Below are 16,254 nucleotides of genomic sequence, written 5' to 3'. Positions count from 1 at the left end.
GCAGCAAAACCAAACATTAGGCAACCAGAGTTTATCTTTTGTTTTTTGCATGTCAGTGGCTTGCATTGGCTCCTTTGCACTCTGTATTGAGATCTCTAGTCAGAGCAAAGAGTTTTCCTCACAGCCAGGACCAGCTAAATTCTGTTTTCATCTCCTTGGAGGCCAGGAAAACACATCGTTTCATATTCATTTGAATATCCATTTTCAAAAAAGAGTCCTTGCCCTGTGCCTAGAGATGGAGAGAGAGTACTTTTTTCAATACCTTGGACTGATGAGGTCTGGATTAGACCAGACATTGAAAGATCTTTCCTATTGAAGAAACATGTTAATCTCTGTAATATTTGCATTAGAATTTTAAGCAATGTGACACCTGTCAAGATATTTTCAAACCCAAGTAGAGATTATTTTAGATGAATTACTGCTTCTTTAAGCCATAGCTCATTTCATTGGTTTTGAAAAACATCATCTCACTTTTATTTTATATGGATGTCTTGGGTTATTGCACCCTGTTAGGGGCCGGCTCTGGAGGCAGGGCTGCCCTGATTGCATTCCTCAGCAGTGAGCAAGGTACTGAACCCTGCAAGTCTCAGTTTCCTCATGTGTAAGAGGGTAATGATAGTAGTGACTTCATGGGATTTTAGGAGCAGTAAAATTTTAAATTAGATGATATATTTAAAACCACTATACTTTAGACTCAATTACAAGTTCCCTTAGACTTCAGAGGTTTCCACTCTGCCTCTTTATAGCAGTGTTCTTTCCTACAAAGTGAAGAATCTGGGATGAGTGGAGGGGTGGCAAGAAAGTGCTCTCCCTTCTCCCTGTCTCTCAGGGAATGCTACCCTTCTAGAACAAGTTCTGGGCACTAGAAGCTCCTGGTCCCTGCCCAGTTGTCCCCAGGTACACCTGCAGGACCTTTGTAGGCTTTTTTTCTGCTTCTGGCCTCCTGAAGGCTGACACCCTCACCTCCCCCACACCAGTGGTGTGGGCATCACCCCTCCTGAGGGATGGCCGGAGAGTGGCAGTTAGTAGGGCTGTGGGAGGAGCTTTGCAGTCTGGATGTCCACACATGTGGCCCCTTGTAGAGTTGCCAAGATTGAGTGGGAAGAAAAGGGAGGTGAGCAGGGGCTGCCTTCACCTGGGCTTCCACATTCCTACACGAAATGTCAAGGAGAATGAGCATGCTAAATTCTCAGACTCATGGCCTCCTAGGTTGTGAAGGAGGAACATTTGTCAAATAGGACACCAGATGTGTTTTATGTGTTTAGCCCTATTTGGACTCTTGCCCCAGACTCCACCAATGTTAGGAGTGAGAGCATATTTAGGCAATCACTGGCACATAGTAAGAACTCAAGAAACACTTTTCACCATCATTGTCATTATCATTGTCATCATCACTTATGGCATGTGGCCATTTCTCTGAAATAGTAGGAAACCAGCTCTTTGTCTCACCATTGCATGGTCATATACCAACTCTATTTCTGATTTCATGGGTGGTCTTTGGGAAGGCTGTGGGGGAAATGATGCGATATGGGCTGGAGTGGACATTGACATTTGGTACTTCAACTTCCTCTTAAGCCTCTTGCTTAATTTTTTTCTTCCATCTTTTAAATGTTGGTGCTTTTATAAGAGACTTCAGAATGGTTCTGTTCTGTGGAAGTCTTGTGCCTGAATAAAGGTACCTATAGTCTAAGAGCAGCCATGCCTTGGGGACAGGATCTTTGGCAGATAGAAGTTTATTTCAGGGATTAAGAGTTGGTGCTCAAATTCTCCTCCAATGATGCCAGTGGCCCAAAAGTAACTTGTTGATTTTGCATCTAGGATGGTTCTGTAGTAGAAGCAATCTTCTAGAGTACCTTAGCACAGGCTTTTGTATTAGAGAAAATAAAGATTTTGGTCAAGTTCCAGTTTTTTCAAATAAGTTTCTTTCCACAAGAGAGATCCCACCATCTGATGCATTTTCAGAAGAAACAGATCCTCTTAGCTTTGTGAGTGATGTGCCTCCATTGGCAAGAACCACAAGGACCACAAGAACACAGCACCCGGGTTTCATCAGATTAGGTAAGTGCTAATGACAAAGATCATTTATGAGGGTGCTTATTGAATGCCTGCATTGTATTCAATGATTTGCACATATTTTTTAATCAATGAGAAACTAATATGTTTACATTAACAAAGCTAACAAAACAAAAAGCCAAGATTTGAACCCACATTTAACTTTTAAAAAGCTAAGAGATATTATATTTCACTACTTTTTTTTTAGGGAAGGAGGGTATTTTCCAACCTAATCTATGCCCAATGTAAATAAGAGGTGCTTATAATTATACTTTCAAGAAACTTTAAATTTGATTAGCAAGAACAATATTTTCTTGGGGGATGGGCAAAGTGGGTGAAGGGGAATGGGAGATAAAGGCTTCCAATTATGGAATGAATAAGTCATGGGGTTGAAAGGTACAGCATAGGGAATATAGTCAATCGCATTGTCATAGTGTTATTCAGTGACAAATGGTAGCTACACTGCGGTGAATACAGCACAATATGTAGACTTGTGGAATCATAGTGTTGTACACCTGAAACTAATGTAACATTTTGTGTCAACTGTACTTCAATTCTTTAAAAAAGGACAGTATTATCTCCTGGAAACAGTGATGACTGCCATCCCTAGCCAGGGACTATAACAGTTTATATTACCTTGTATTTGTTTGCAATAATAACACCATAACAGTACAATTTGATAAACTTTTCTCCAATTTTCACAATACTGGATAAACATGAAATGAAACATTCTTAATTCTTTCCTCTATTTTATCACCTATTTTTCCCTTCTTGCCCTTTTCTCCATGTGCTTTTCTCCTTCTCTCATCTAATCAAGAGCAGTTACAAGCTGTGTCCTCCCAAGTGGCTCTCAAAATTATCTACCTTTTTGAAAAAAAAAAAAAAAAGATTTATTTATTTATTTATTTTAAAGAGAGACAATGTACTCGAGCAGGGGGAGTGGCAGAGGGAGAGAAGAAGATGGAGAGAATCCTCAAGCAGACTCCTCTCTGAGTGCAGAACCCTACCAGGGTTCAACCCCAGGGCTCTGAGATTATGACCTGAGCTAAAATCAGGAGTTGGGCACTTAACCAACTGATCCACCTAGGCATCCACAAATTATCTACTTTTCTGTCTCCTCACTATTATTGCCTCTGTCCAGGCCAGGGAATAGACTGTAGAATCAAACTATTTAAATTGGAATTCCAGCTCTCTGCTTACCAGCTGTGTGACCCCAGTCTCATAACTCAACCTCTCTGTGTTCAGTTTTCAGTCTGTAATTTGGGGATGATAGTACAATGGTTCACAGAGTTATAAAGACTAAAGAATATATATAATACACAAAAGGTACTTAGAATAATGATGTAAGGTGCTACTATCCTTAGATTATTATAAAATATCTAAGGATTACAGTCTTCTTAAATTAACAACATACTTACAGTCATTTTCATTTTCAACTTACTTTGTCAGGAAAATTATTCAAGACTTACAAGTGGGCAAAAAAAAAAATAGTTTGTTGGCTATCCTTTTAGTGGAGCATTGGTATCTTGTCCAGTGGAACCTCCAGGAATGATCTGATTCTATAGCTGTGGACATCTTTGATAGTCTTTCTTCGATTAAAGTATCTTACAATAGTGCATGTGTAGAAACTGTAGAAAGTTAATGCAAGTGATCTTTGTCATAAAAAATGGAAAAGAATTTTGTCTTATAGAGATATAACCGATTTCCACAATGTGGAAAAGATAACCTCAAACATGATGCTTTTCTGCTTTATATATCAACCACTTTTGCATCTGTTAGCAAATAGATTTCATAATTCCTGATTGTATATGTATGCATGTGTATCTGTGTGTGTGTTCATTGAATTCTATTTTGAAATAGTTTTAACATCTTACTGGTACCTTCCTTAAATATTGAGTTAAATAAAAACTTTGACATATGCAAAGCTCCCAAACAATATAACTAAGCCAAATCAGAGTCCCTGGTTAAAATTTGAAAAACATCCTTCTTTCATCATTTTTGAAAACCCAAGGAAGGCCCCAAGATTGGCCTAACACAACACTGAGAACTAATAAATACATTGTAGTATTTTCTTCTCCCTTTCCGTTTTCTACCTTTTTCCATACTCCTCCTCTCTATCACAGCAGGTGCCAGTATTCTATGGTGGTGGAGGCACATCTATCTCAGCTTCACATCTATCCCAGTCTCACTCAATGCCCCTTTGATCCTCACCTCAAGAGCAGTTTGTGTCCTGAATCTTCCCTCATCACCATCCTCAACCTATCCCATAATACAAACCTTATCAGTTCTGATCCTTAGTTCCTCAGATCATTAGTAGCTGGTAACAGGCGTTATGAAGAATCATTTATTCATCGAGCAAAGATTATTTGTTGAGCTCCTACCTTGTGCCGGGTACTCTGCTATGTACTAGAGATAGAAGAGTGAAGATGACACAGTTCATGTCTTCAAGGAGCTTTCAAGTCTATTGAGAGAAACAGACGAACCAGAGATTTAGATACAGGGTGTAGAGACTATGACTGAAGCATGGACAGGAAGTTATGAGAGTGAAGAGAAGTGACATTGAAGACCTGAAGACAATGAGAAGGGATCCCTGGGTGGCGCAGCGGTTTAGCGCCTGCCTTTGGCCCAGGGCGCGATCCTGGAGACCCGGGATCGAATCCCACATCGGGCTCCCGGTGCATGGAGCCTGCTTCTCCCTCTGCCTGTGTCTCTGCCTCTCTCTCTCTCTCTCTCTGTGACTATCATAAATAAATAAAAATTAAAAAAAAAAAAAAGACAATGAGAGGGCTATGGAAGAGAGCATCCTGGGAAACATGAATTCTACAGCTTGATCCTCAGGAAAAAGCCAACAGGATCCTTTAAGCTCAAGTAGCTCTAAATGGCCAACAGCACAGTCTCACATTGCCTTCAAAAGATGAAGATCCCTGGGCAGATGTCCTTAGCATGGAGCAGCAGAGAGAAAAACCTTTCGCCTGCTCTTCTTGTTCCTACCTCTTGGTGGCCTTTGTAATGAAAAATTCCACAGGAAAAATTTCCACGGGAAATAAAACAAAAATAGAACACTTGGTTCTGTGTGACTCGAGAAAGGCCTGGACAAGAGGGGTTCCTTCACTTGAGGAGAGCTTCATATCCTCCTTCTGCTAGTAGCAACCTTCCGTGGCATTTGAAATGGCTGTACCTCCCGTACCTGATGAGAGACGATCATGTTTCTCCTAGTAGTTAAGTATGTGGCCTTTGAAGTGCATCAGATTGAAGTTCAAGCTCTGGTGTCTCATTTGCTGGATGGTGACCTTGAATAAGACATTAAATCCCTCTGAGAGAAAACTCCCTTTCTTCACCTGCCTTTACACAAGTGCTTGGCACAGTGCCTAGCACATGGGAAGTAATAATAAAAGGAGGCAATATTCAACCTTCCAAGCATAATTCATCAGCAGTCGACAAACAATACAATCTGCTGTTGCTTGCAAAATTTTGTCCAAACAAGCATGCAGAACCATTTTTACATTTGCTAGTTTGGAAATATGAGGGTGATAAGTTCAGAACCATCTATTTCCATATGGGTGACAGATTCTAATGCAGTGTGGAGTTTAGTGATACTGAAATATTCCTGTATTACACCATTTGGGTATTTTATATCCCTTAGAAAAGTAATCATCTCTATGTCCTTTCCATGTGTGTGTCTCAGCCCAGTGCACTCCTGGTCTACAGCAGAGATGAGCCAATTTACAACTCTGTCTGGCGCTTTTCCCCCAGGCCATTTCAGAACTGACTGGAAGGGATTGCAGTAGGGCTGTTGCAGGACTTGCACAGTTTCTTTGAGCAGGAGTGCGTGACGCCTCTGCCTTTTTCCATTCACAACTTCCCCCACACCCACAATGCATTTTGGAACTGTGCAACACAACAATCCCAAAGTCTGCACTTACTGTGTTTCCTGGGAAACACACCTTTACAGCAATATGCCTATGCATGTATTTGCATATTCAGGAGATTTGGTTCAATCAATTAGGTCAACAGCAGTTTGGGGAGCAGAAAATATAAAGAAAAAGAAGATATCATGTCTCTGCTCTCCCCCTCAATTCCCTCACTCCCTGACTGACCCACTAGAGAGAGCACAAAGTTTAATAAGGATCATCTACGAATACATAACTATTCATGCAAAAATATATTGGGAAAATGAACACTGGGTCTGAGCCAGGATGAGCAGTCATCTCTGATAGGACAAGTAGAAAAGAGAGGTCATTGTAGTCTTCACAGGGGAAAGAAAGCTTGTATTGCGCTTTGAAAGATGAGCAGAATTTCCTCAGATGGCAAGGGGGGAAGGTACTACTATCTAGTACAGGGCTGTTGAGACTACCTTGTCCAGTAGGATGCAGAGGAGAAGCGGTGTTTGGGTGATGATTCCAGGATAGAGAACCAATTGTAGGGCTTAGGGAGAGGAAAAAATATATGGGAGATTCCCAAGCTAGAGGACTGTGAAAAATATGTGATGCCTGACCTCTTGTTTCTTGACACTGTCAATAAAAAGCTGTTGCCAACCTGTTATTACTTACTTAGCACAGCTAAGAGGGTTTCCTATATCATGCTCAGGAGTGTTACTATGCATATACAAGATTATAGACCTCTAGGTCCACCCATAATAGTTTCCCTTTTTTGTGAGATTTCAATGAGAGAGCTGACTTGGCTCTGTCAGCATCCTTGTCCACATGAAGCCCTTCCTAATGTGGTCGGAAAAATCAGTACAACACCCGTCTTTTTCTGAAGATTGCAAGTCAGAAAATTCTAATTTAGCTGCCTTCTACCCCCACTTACTCCCATTTCCATTTTTCATGTTCCAATTACTGCAATAATAGGGAGTCCAGAGAGAAAAGCAAGATTTTGATGAGGGATAGAGGGTATGAATGAGTTTAGTGTTCCCTTGTTTGTTTGTTATTTTTTAAGAGTTTATTTATTTATTTATGAGAAACACAGATCAAGAGACAGTGAGAGAGAGGCAGAGACATAGGCAGAGGGAGAAGCAGGCTCCCTACAGGGAGCCTGATGCAGGACTCAATCCCAGGACCCCAGGATCATGCCCTGAGCTGAAGGCAGACGCTCAACTGCTGAACTACCCAGGCATCCCTAGCCCCTAGCATTCTTCTGTTAAGTTCATGATCCCAGCAGAACGTCTGGAGGTTGAGCAAATAGAAAGCCATGGGAAATAATCTCAATCTGGAGAGCTTGATGCAACTAAATCCAGGTGTAACCCCTGGAGTAAGAAAGGAGGATAGGTGGTGTAGTTGAGGATGTTCACATTTCAATGACAGCATAAGCCAGATCTTCTGTGAAAGCAGGAAGATGTGGATTAGGGCCCAAGAGGAAAGTAATACACATTTGAAATTATTGAATCAGAGAGTTCTAAAGGTAGGTGAGAAGTCACAAGTGAAGGAATATCTAAGCAACACTGATATTTAAAATGCAGTGGGAAATCATGGGCTATGGAGTGTCTTTATGATACTCAGTTTATGTAGCTGTTACCAACAACGTATGGCAAACTAGGAGGAAGCAGAAAGTTGGGTTGGTTCTGAGTTGGGGACTGGTTGGAAAAAAAGGGAAATTTCTGCTCAGGTTGGTGTATGATGTTAGTGTTTGGTGTTTTTTGACGATGGTATATACCCCCCCCCCCCAATAGCTCTCTAGCTGTATCTGTGTGAATGCATATGATTATAAGTGACAAATTCAAACTGACTCAAACAGTAGAAGGAATTTGTTGGTTTATGAAACAGGATCCAAGATCGGTAACTTGTCTCACAAGATTATTATGGGGATTAAATGTAAAGAATAGATGCTCAATAAAGAACCTGGTGTATCAACATTATCATCCACAATCCTTCATATCTTTGCATCTATTCTTCCTGCTGTGTTTGAGAGCTTCTTCCTTGTTTGTATCCGGTGCGAAAAGACCTGTCTTCTAACTTCTGTCCTGGAAGAGTGAGGAGCTACCTTTCTCAAATATCTCACAGCTCATTGGTCTGATCCAGGTCTATAACAATGTCTGTGGCAAAGGTATTGTCATTTGCTTATTAACATTGTCTATCTTGGGATGCCTTGGTGGCTCAGCGGTTGAGCATCTGCCTTCGGCTCAGGGCGTGATCCCAGGATCCGGGATGGAGTCCTGCGTCGGACTCCCTGTGAGGAGCCTGCTTCTACCTCTGCCTATGTCAATGCCTCTCTCTTTGGGTCTCTCATGAATAAATATAAAATCTTTTTAAAAAGTCCTTAAACTTTAAAAACAAACATTGTCTGCCTTAGTAGGACAATCACCATGGTTGGAGAAAAATTACCACATACCCTTAATTGTAAAGACTTCATCTGTTGAAAACAGATTTTGAGAGGAAAAGTAAAAAAGAAGAAATGCTACATTAAATGTCCATATCCATCCTGATTTCAGAAACATAATGTTGGGAAATGTGCATTTTAGAATTGAGGAAATGTGGTAATTTATCTTGGAAATATCACCAGGAAGTTTCATTGTTTAAAACTAGATGCTTTATGGATAATTACTGAGATTTTTCTAAAGAGCTATCAAAGGTGAGTGATAATGCTTCCCTGAAATTTTTCCAGAGTGAAATCATTGTGGCTATGAGGAAAGCATAGAAATCCCTCCTTTGTTGGTGTGTTGGAGATCTCAGAACTATTTCTAGAGGTAAATCTTGGCCATTTAGTCAGATTTTTCCTTGAGCCACTTCTGCTCTGATCTCTTTTTCTTTATTTCCCATATTGTAATAATGATTTGATTTTGTCAGCCGCCTAGACTCCCCACCCCAAATAACACAAGGCTATAAATGGATAACGGAGAGAAGCACAAACTGAACTGTCTGAGCATGCAGCTGTTCTCCAGGGAATCACGAATCACTGTTTTTACTTCTGCTTCCAAAATATCTCCTGAATCCCTTCACTCCTTGCAGTAGCCATAGTAGTGGGAAGAGGATAATGACTGGCAAAGATGCCAGCACCCTAATCCCTAATCTGAATACCTTATGTTACAAGGCAAAGGGCAATTAAGTCTAAAAGATGGAATTAAGGATGCTAATTAAGGATGGCTGATCTTAAAGAGATTGGCCCGGATTTTTTAGGAAGGCCCAATGTAATGGCCAGGCCCTTAAAGGGAAAGAAAGAGAGAGAGAGAAGATTCAGAACCAGAGGGTTGACATTATGAGGGAGAATTGACTGGCCATTACTGACTTGGAAGATGGAAAAAGGAGACCATGAAACAAAGAGTATGTCAGCTGCTAGAGGCTGGAAAAGATGGGTCCCAAAGATGAGACTCATTTTGAACTACAGACCTCCAGAGCTCTAAGATAGTAAATGTGTTGTTTTAAGTTACTAAGGTCATGGCAATTCTTTATAGCAGCACCACTGTGGTTCTGCACATCCTATTCCCTAGGTCAGTGAAAGAAGCCTTGATGTGACTTCCAGTTTTGCCCCATTCCACTACATTTCCACCCTGCAGTTAGAGCTGTCTTTCTAAAATGCTGTGCAATTGGTCTCAGTCACCTTCCAGTGACTCTTTTCTGCTTTTAAAGCCCAAAGTCTCTAATGGGGTCGACCTCCAAGCCTCCTTCAGGATTGCTCTACATCCAGCCAGCCTGAATTTCCTTCAGTTCATCAAAAGCCCCCCACTCGCTTCTCTCTGGATTCTCTGCTCAGGGGATTCTCTTCCTCCCCAGGGCTGCTCCTCCTCTAGACACTCATTTCCATAGAATTGCAGCTTCACTGTTGCTGCCTCCTGAAAGACTTTTCTGGACTCCACACTTAAGTTACATACCCTCCCCTCTGCTCCCATGAGACCCTGGTCATCCTGTAATTGCCCATATTTCCTGCTCTCCTGTAAGCTTCTAGGGGGCAGAGATGCTGACTGTCCCAGCAATTAACACAGTGCTTGGTTTCTAGCAGGCCCTGCCGCACATGTAATGTCTGTACCCGTTACTCAAATGACAGGAATGCTTGAAATTAATTGGGCCAAACCAGTTCAGGAATTTCCCCTTTTAATGGTTCTATGAGAGCTCACACATACTTTTACCTTTTCCTGTCCTGCCCTCATTAGAACTGTACTCTTCCCATGTTGTCCAGGCCAGGCATGTGATAATTACCTCAGCCAGCCCAGCTTTACTACCCAGCATGGTTACTTGCTTGAGGAGCTGTACAAATCCCCCTGCACAGCCTTTAGGTCTGGAATGTGTTTTCTTTCCAAACATCGTACCCCTGAGATTTGTGCAAACCAAAGTGAAAACATGGAGATGGAAGAGAGTCCTCAAACCTTCGCAGTTACCAACTGAATTGATTCTAATATTAAAAGAAACTAGAATGGAGGAAATAAGTTAAAGAAAAGCAAAGAAGATATGCTACCTGTTATAGCTAATTTTTTAGTTTACAGAGGAGGATGTAATTTTAGCCTATTTCTTGTTATAAAAACCATTTAACCCTTTGTTCTGTTGTGCTCACATAGGTCAATTGAGGCTATGTCCTCAAATCTCCATGATTAAAAAGACTGCCCTTTTTGGATGGATAAACATGAAAAGAGGAAAGGATTTGCCTAATGCCAGGCTCCTCCCAATAAAACAAGTTATTAATTACTCTCTTTGGGGGCCTAGCCTCGCTGTAGTGCAGCCTCAATGTCCTTACCTCTTCTTCTCACTAAGTTAGGAAAGCCAGGCTGGCCTGGTTATTTCAAGTTATGTGCTTCCTTGGTTGTATGATGTGCACTCGGGTCTGTAACTGGGCCCTGCTGTGCTCCCAGACATGCCTTAGATAAGATGACAGAGCCCTCCTCAGGCTCTGAGTGTGTCTCTGGTCCATGCAGATCCTTTGTTTACATGCTAATGGAATTTTGATCATATGCAAATACAATGTTCAGATGTGTCCTTTTGCCTTCTCCATAGTTTTGTGTGTAATTATGTTTAATAACTTAAACAGTTCACTTATTTTGGAAGCCTTGGCTTAGATAGAGATAATGCATGATTTCAAATGTAAGTTCATTAAATCCATGAGTAAAAACACGAAGTAAAATGGCAAATTCCTAATTATCACTCTGTTTTTATTGTTTTTAGCTCAGAAGTGAGCTGTATGCCACAATGCCTAGGCACACTACTTTGTGGTAATTTACTGAAAGCTTAAATTTGGAACAGTGAAACAGTTTACTGGTGTCCTCAAATAAGTGCATGATACAAGTTGATGCTTTTCAGAACACTGTTTATTTCACTTGACTCCTCCAGTATATGGAGTGTTTTTTATTTGTTTGTTTGTTTACTCTTAACAATGAACATATACTTGGAGGAGGTATAGTTCTTGGATTACAAGCCTCAGCACTGTAGACATTCTACTGGAATTCATAGCCAGTGCACTTAGGCAAGAAAAGAAAAAAACCAACATGTATATGTCTTAGAAAGGCAGAAGAGATGACTATGTATTTATAAAATCTTAACAAATCTATGAACAAACTACTAGAACCAATAAGTGAGTTTTGCAAGGCAATGGAACATAAGATCAATGTATAAAAATGAGCATTTCTATATTTGCAACCAATAATTAGAAATTGCAATTAAAGAATAGCCATTACAATACAATTACCAAAAAAATTAGGGCACCTTTAACAAATTATATGTAACACTTGAAAACTGAAAACTGTAAAACATTGCAGAAAAAAATTAAAATAAACCTAAAGAAGCTCATTGATTAGAAGTTCATTTATTTAGATGTCAAAAACTCCCAAATTGACTTAAATAAATAAAGTTAGTTGCAGTTGCAAATCAAAATCTCAGCAGACTTTTCTGAAGAAATTTTTAAGGTGAATGTAAAATCCATATAGAAATGCAAAGAATCCAGAATTGAAAAAACCACTTAGAAAAATAAGAATTACACTACCTAATTTAAAAATTCTTATGAATGCACATTAATCGAGATACTGTGATATTGATTTAATCATGGACATGTTGATTAATGAAACAGAACATAGAGTACAAAAACAGATCCAAATATACAGGGCCAATAGTTTTTAATGAAGTTCTACAGTAATTGCATAGTGGAAAAGTTAATCTTTTTGACTGGTAGTACTGGTATAGTTGGATATCCATATGAAAATGAAGCATTTTAGCCTTTACTTCACATCATATTTAAAAAATTAATCAAAGAACATGTATCAATGGCCAATAAGCACATGAATGATTCTCAACATTAGTTGAGATGACCTTAGTCATTAGGGAAATGCAAATTAAATCCCTAATGATACAGCACTATGCATACAACAGAATGGTTAAAACTTGAGGAAATAATCCTAACAAATATATTTCTGATGAGAGTGTAAATGGTATACACTAGCTTGGAAAATACCTTGGCAGTTTTTTTTATCAAGTGAAACGTGTATATACCCAATCTTCGGACTGGGAAATCTCATACTTACTTTTTTACCCAAGAGAATGAAAACACACGCCCACCCAAATATTTTTATACAAATGTTCATAGTGGCTTTAAACATGATGGCCCTTGGAAATAACCTAAATGTCCATCAACTGGTGAGTAAACAAATTATTATATAACCATATAATGAACTACTTGGTCATATAAAATAACATTGTATTGTTACATGCAACAATATAAATGAATCTCAAAACCATTATGTTAAGTGAAAGAAGCCAGATACAAAAGATCATATACTGTAGGAATTCCCTTTATGTGAAACTCTAGAAAACTCTAATAACTATAGTATACAGTATATATAACAGAAAGCACACCAATTGTTGCCTGATGCCATCGATGAGCAGAGGTGATTGGCTACAAAAGGGCACCAAGGAATTTATAGGAGTGATGGAAGTTCTATGGCTTGATTGTGTCATGAGTACATGAGTGCATAAAGAATTCTCTTTTTCCACTTTATTCTGCACCACAGTCTTGTTTATCTCTTGCTTAATATTCAGCCTGTCAAATAATTTAAAACAGTGTCCATCAAAAACTTTATCAAATATGACTACAAATATAAATTTCAAAGGGAAAATTAGACCAAAGTTTCATGTTTTATTGAGGAGTAGCAGATATGTTTGAAATTTATTAAACATTCAGATTCCTTCACTAGGAAACAATTTACCAAAATTTACAGTGATTATCTCTGGGTCATGTGATTATTCTCAATTTTTATTCTATTTTTAAGATTTTCTTATTTGGTAAATATTCTATGATGAATGTCTTATACTTTAGCTATTAGAGGATGTCTTTTTAAACTGAAAGGACACAGATTAGGTGATGCTGACTTTAACAATTAATTCATTGACTTAGTAGTTTTACTGGTATTCTAGAGTGAAAATAAAGGGCATTAAGTTTATAGGAAAACTACCAGATGAAAAAAATGTTTTGGCAATTTCTTCACACTCTGAGAGTTTATTTTTCTATCTGGTTCAAACAGAAAAATAAGGCAGTCATTAAAGCAAAGCTCAGAATAAGGTATAAAATGAACAAAAATCACTAGCAGTTAATTTTACAGGAGTACTGAAGCTGGGTAGGTACTTTCAGCTTTTCTCTGGCGAAATTATAAAAATAAATCATGTTTTATCAACTGCGCTTCTGGAAGAAACCTGTCTCTTGAGAAATGAAAAAAAATAAAGCTACAAATACACCGCATAGTAATTTTTTATCTTCTTGTACCAGGCTGAAAACACTTTCTGCTTTAAAAATATTACCGTGTATGCGTGAGTAGCCCCTGTTGCAAACATTCAGATGACATTGGTCATTTTCGAAACAAATTGTCATTTTTTTAATATGCGCTAGAGAGAAAGGAGAAAATGCAAGGACGATTCATCATTTTAATGGTTATTTACACAAGTGATTGGAAGATTGTTTTTACTTTGATATTGCAGCAGATCCTGAGGGAGAGATTCCTCCTCTCTCATTTGTCCCGTTCCAGCTCTAAGTGCCATGTTTCTAATGTTCTCCACCTTTGCACGCAGCAGGGAGGAGAATAATTGGGAAATTCAGGGATAAGGGGATAGAATTGGAAATCAGTTCTAACAACGGTCTGTTACTGTTGCAGTGAACACAGATTCCAAAGACCATAGTTACATTAGTCATCAGGGTTATATTCATCTATAATAATCAGTCTGTTTTTTCTGGCTTATAGTTTTCAAATTAGCATGGTATTAAATTGGTATTCATAGACTACCAGACTGTTCTGCTTCAACTTTTTATTTTTAAAATACTGTAGAATTCCTATTGCCCTTTCTCTTTTTAGCATAGCATATTTTATTTCTGCACTGTGAGCAAAATCGCCCCTGGAAAATGTTGCTTCTAAGGTTATGGATTTAATTTAAACCCCAAATCAAAGAAAAATGTCAGAACCCTTTTCTTAAAGCTTCAACAAACATGAGTTCTAGTTTTTCTTTTTCTTTTTTTTTTTCTTCTTCTTCTTCTTTCTTTCTTTATTTATTTAGGTATGAAAGAGCTTTCTTATTTTTACTATTGCTTGTGCCTTAAAGCTTGTATTTATTTCCAGACACCAGAGAACCACTGGGACATCTGCCATAGGCTTCCAAGGTTTTGTGATTATTCAGTTTTGTGACAGTTACCTATTACTGTGTAATAAACTACCCCGCCCCCAAATCTAGTGGCCTAAAATATCAATAATCATTTATTTGCCCGAAGTTCTGCAAACGGGCAGGGCTCAACTGGGCAGCTGGTCTCCACTCTGTGTGGTATCAGCTGGTCAGACTCATGTGTTTCCAGTCAGCTGGTATTATGACTGGGTCTGGAGCATCAAGGATGGACTTACTAATCTGTTTGGCACCATCATCTATGATGGTTGGAACAAATGGGTGCTGGTTTGGCCTCTCCTTCTTCAAAGTGGTCTTATATCTTCTAAAGTCTCTTTACATGACTTGCAGTTCATGAGGAGGCTGGCTTGGGCTTCCTTGCATGACATCTTGTGGCAGCAGGAGAACAAAGGCAAAAAGTATGAGACTTCTTAAGGCCAAGGCCTACTTTTTGCACAGCATTGCTTATGCCATATTTTTTCAGTCCAAGAAATTGATCATATTGGAGGATAGTATCCAAGGGTATGAAATCATGGAGGAGTGACTCATTGGAGCTATTTTGTAGCAATAAACCCCAGTCATCCTGAGGTGTGCCTCTATCATTTCATTATAATGGAGGCAAATAATAAGTTACACATATTTTCCCCCTTCAGTGCCCATCTGAAATCAGCTCACTATTCCTACAAGGAACTTAAAAGTAATCCTCCACAGAAGAAATTCAGTGAACCTGCCTGAATAAGGTACAGAAGGAAACCTCCAAGTGAATAGGTACTTGGTCAATACTTGGCTGATCATTTTGACAGGTCAGTTAAATATGAGAAATCATAAAACAAATTATATATATAATTGTACATATTCTATTTTAACCCAAAATGGGAAAATATGCATGCATTCATCAATATTTTATTTTTATTTTTTTCATCAGTATTTTAATATCAGACCCAGGGCTTTTCTTTGAGTAAGAATCCACTGTTTATTCTAAGATACCACTTCATCTTTCTTGTATAAACCCACCAGTCATGATAGCCAGTGATTATGAATCTCGATAGCTTTGAAGTGGAATGAAAACTTAAACGTGATTGCACATCGATTTGTTTAGAGAATCTGAGATTTTTAATTTTTCTTCCAATCTCTTACAGTTGTCGCACTCATACATTATTCATAGCAATTACCTGGTCATCTTTATGATTGTGACATTATCTTTCCACATCACTTACATGGTTTTCATTAAAAGAGCACTTAGTCCTTTTTCCACTTATACTTTTATCAATTTCCAGGTACTTTAATTTATGCAGTTTTGATAAAAAATACAACCAAGATACATTTGGGATAAACTCAGTTGAATTTTGGCAGTTCAATGCAGTTCAGTGCAACGGGAGCAGAAGTACACAAGCATATCAAAGAATGTTTATTAGGACATCTACCAGTATGTTTTCACAGAGGAAATGGGGAATATCTATTAATCTGGTGACCTGATGAGGTGGACATTATTTAAAAGAGCTTCTACTGTAGGTGAAATAGGTAAATTGTCATAGGTAAATTAATATTAGCTTTGAATTTTACCATTCAGACTCCCTGCATGATGCAATTATTGGTTGATTAATGTGGGTTGGTCATCAAAAAACCCAGCATCTTAGAATGTAAAATAAAA

General features: G+C 38.7%; 1 long non-coding RNA gene across 1 annotated transcript in view; it reads left to right on the top strand.

Moving 5' to 3' along the window:
- LOC111092883 overlaps positions 1-16,254 on the top strand; it is a 91,605-nt gene that overhangs the window by 63,646 nt on the left and 11,705 nt on the right. Inside the window, exon 4 of the long non-coding RNA XR_005379647.1 lies at positions 1,934-2,058. This is a non-coding gene — a long non-coding RNA (uncharacterized LOC111092883). The remainder of the gene's footprint in view (positions 1-1,933; positions 2,059-16,254) is intronic.

This window comes from Canis lupus, chromosome 27 (genome assembly GCF_011100685.1).
Source record: "Canis lupus familiaris isolate Mischka breed German Shepherd chromosome 27, alternate assembly UU_Cfam_GSD_1.0, whole genome shotgun sequence".
In the NCBI taxonomy this organism is placed as follows: domain Eukaryota; kingdom Metazoa; phylum Chordata; class Mammalia; order Carnivora; family Canidae; genus Canis; species Canis lupus.
The sequence above is the reverse complement of the archived record's forward strand: the minus strand, read 5'-3'. Positions and strand labels throughout refer to the sequence as shown.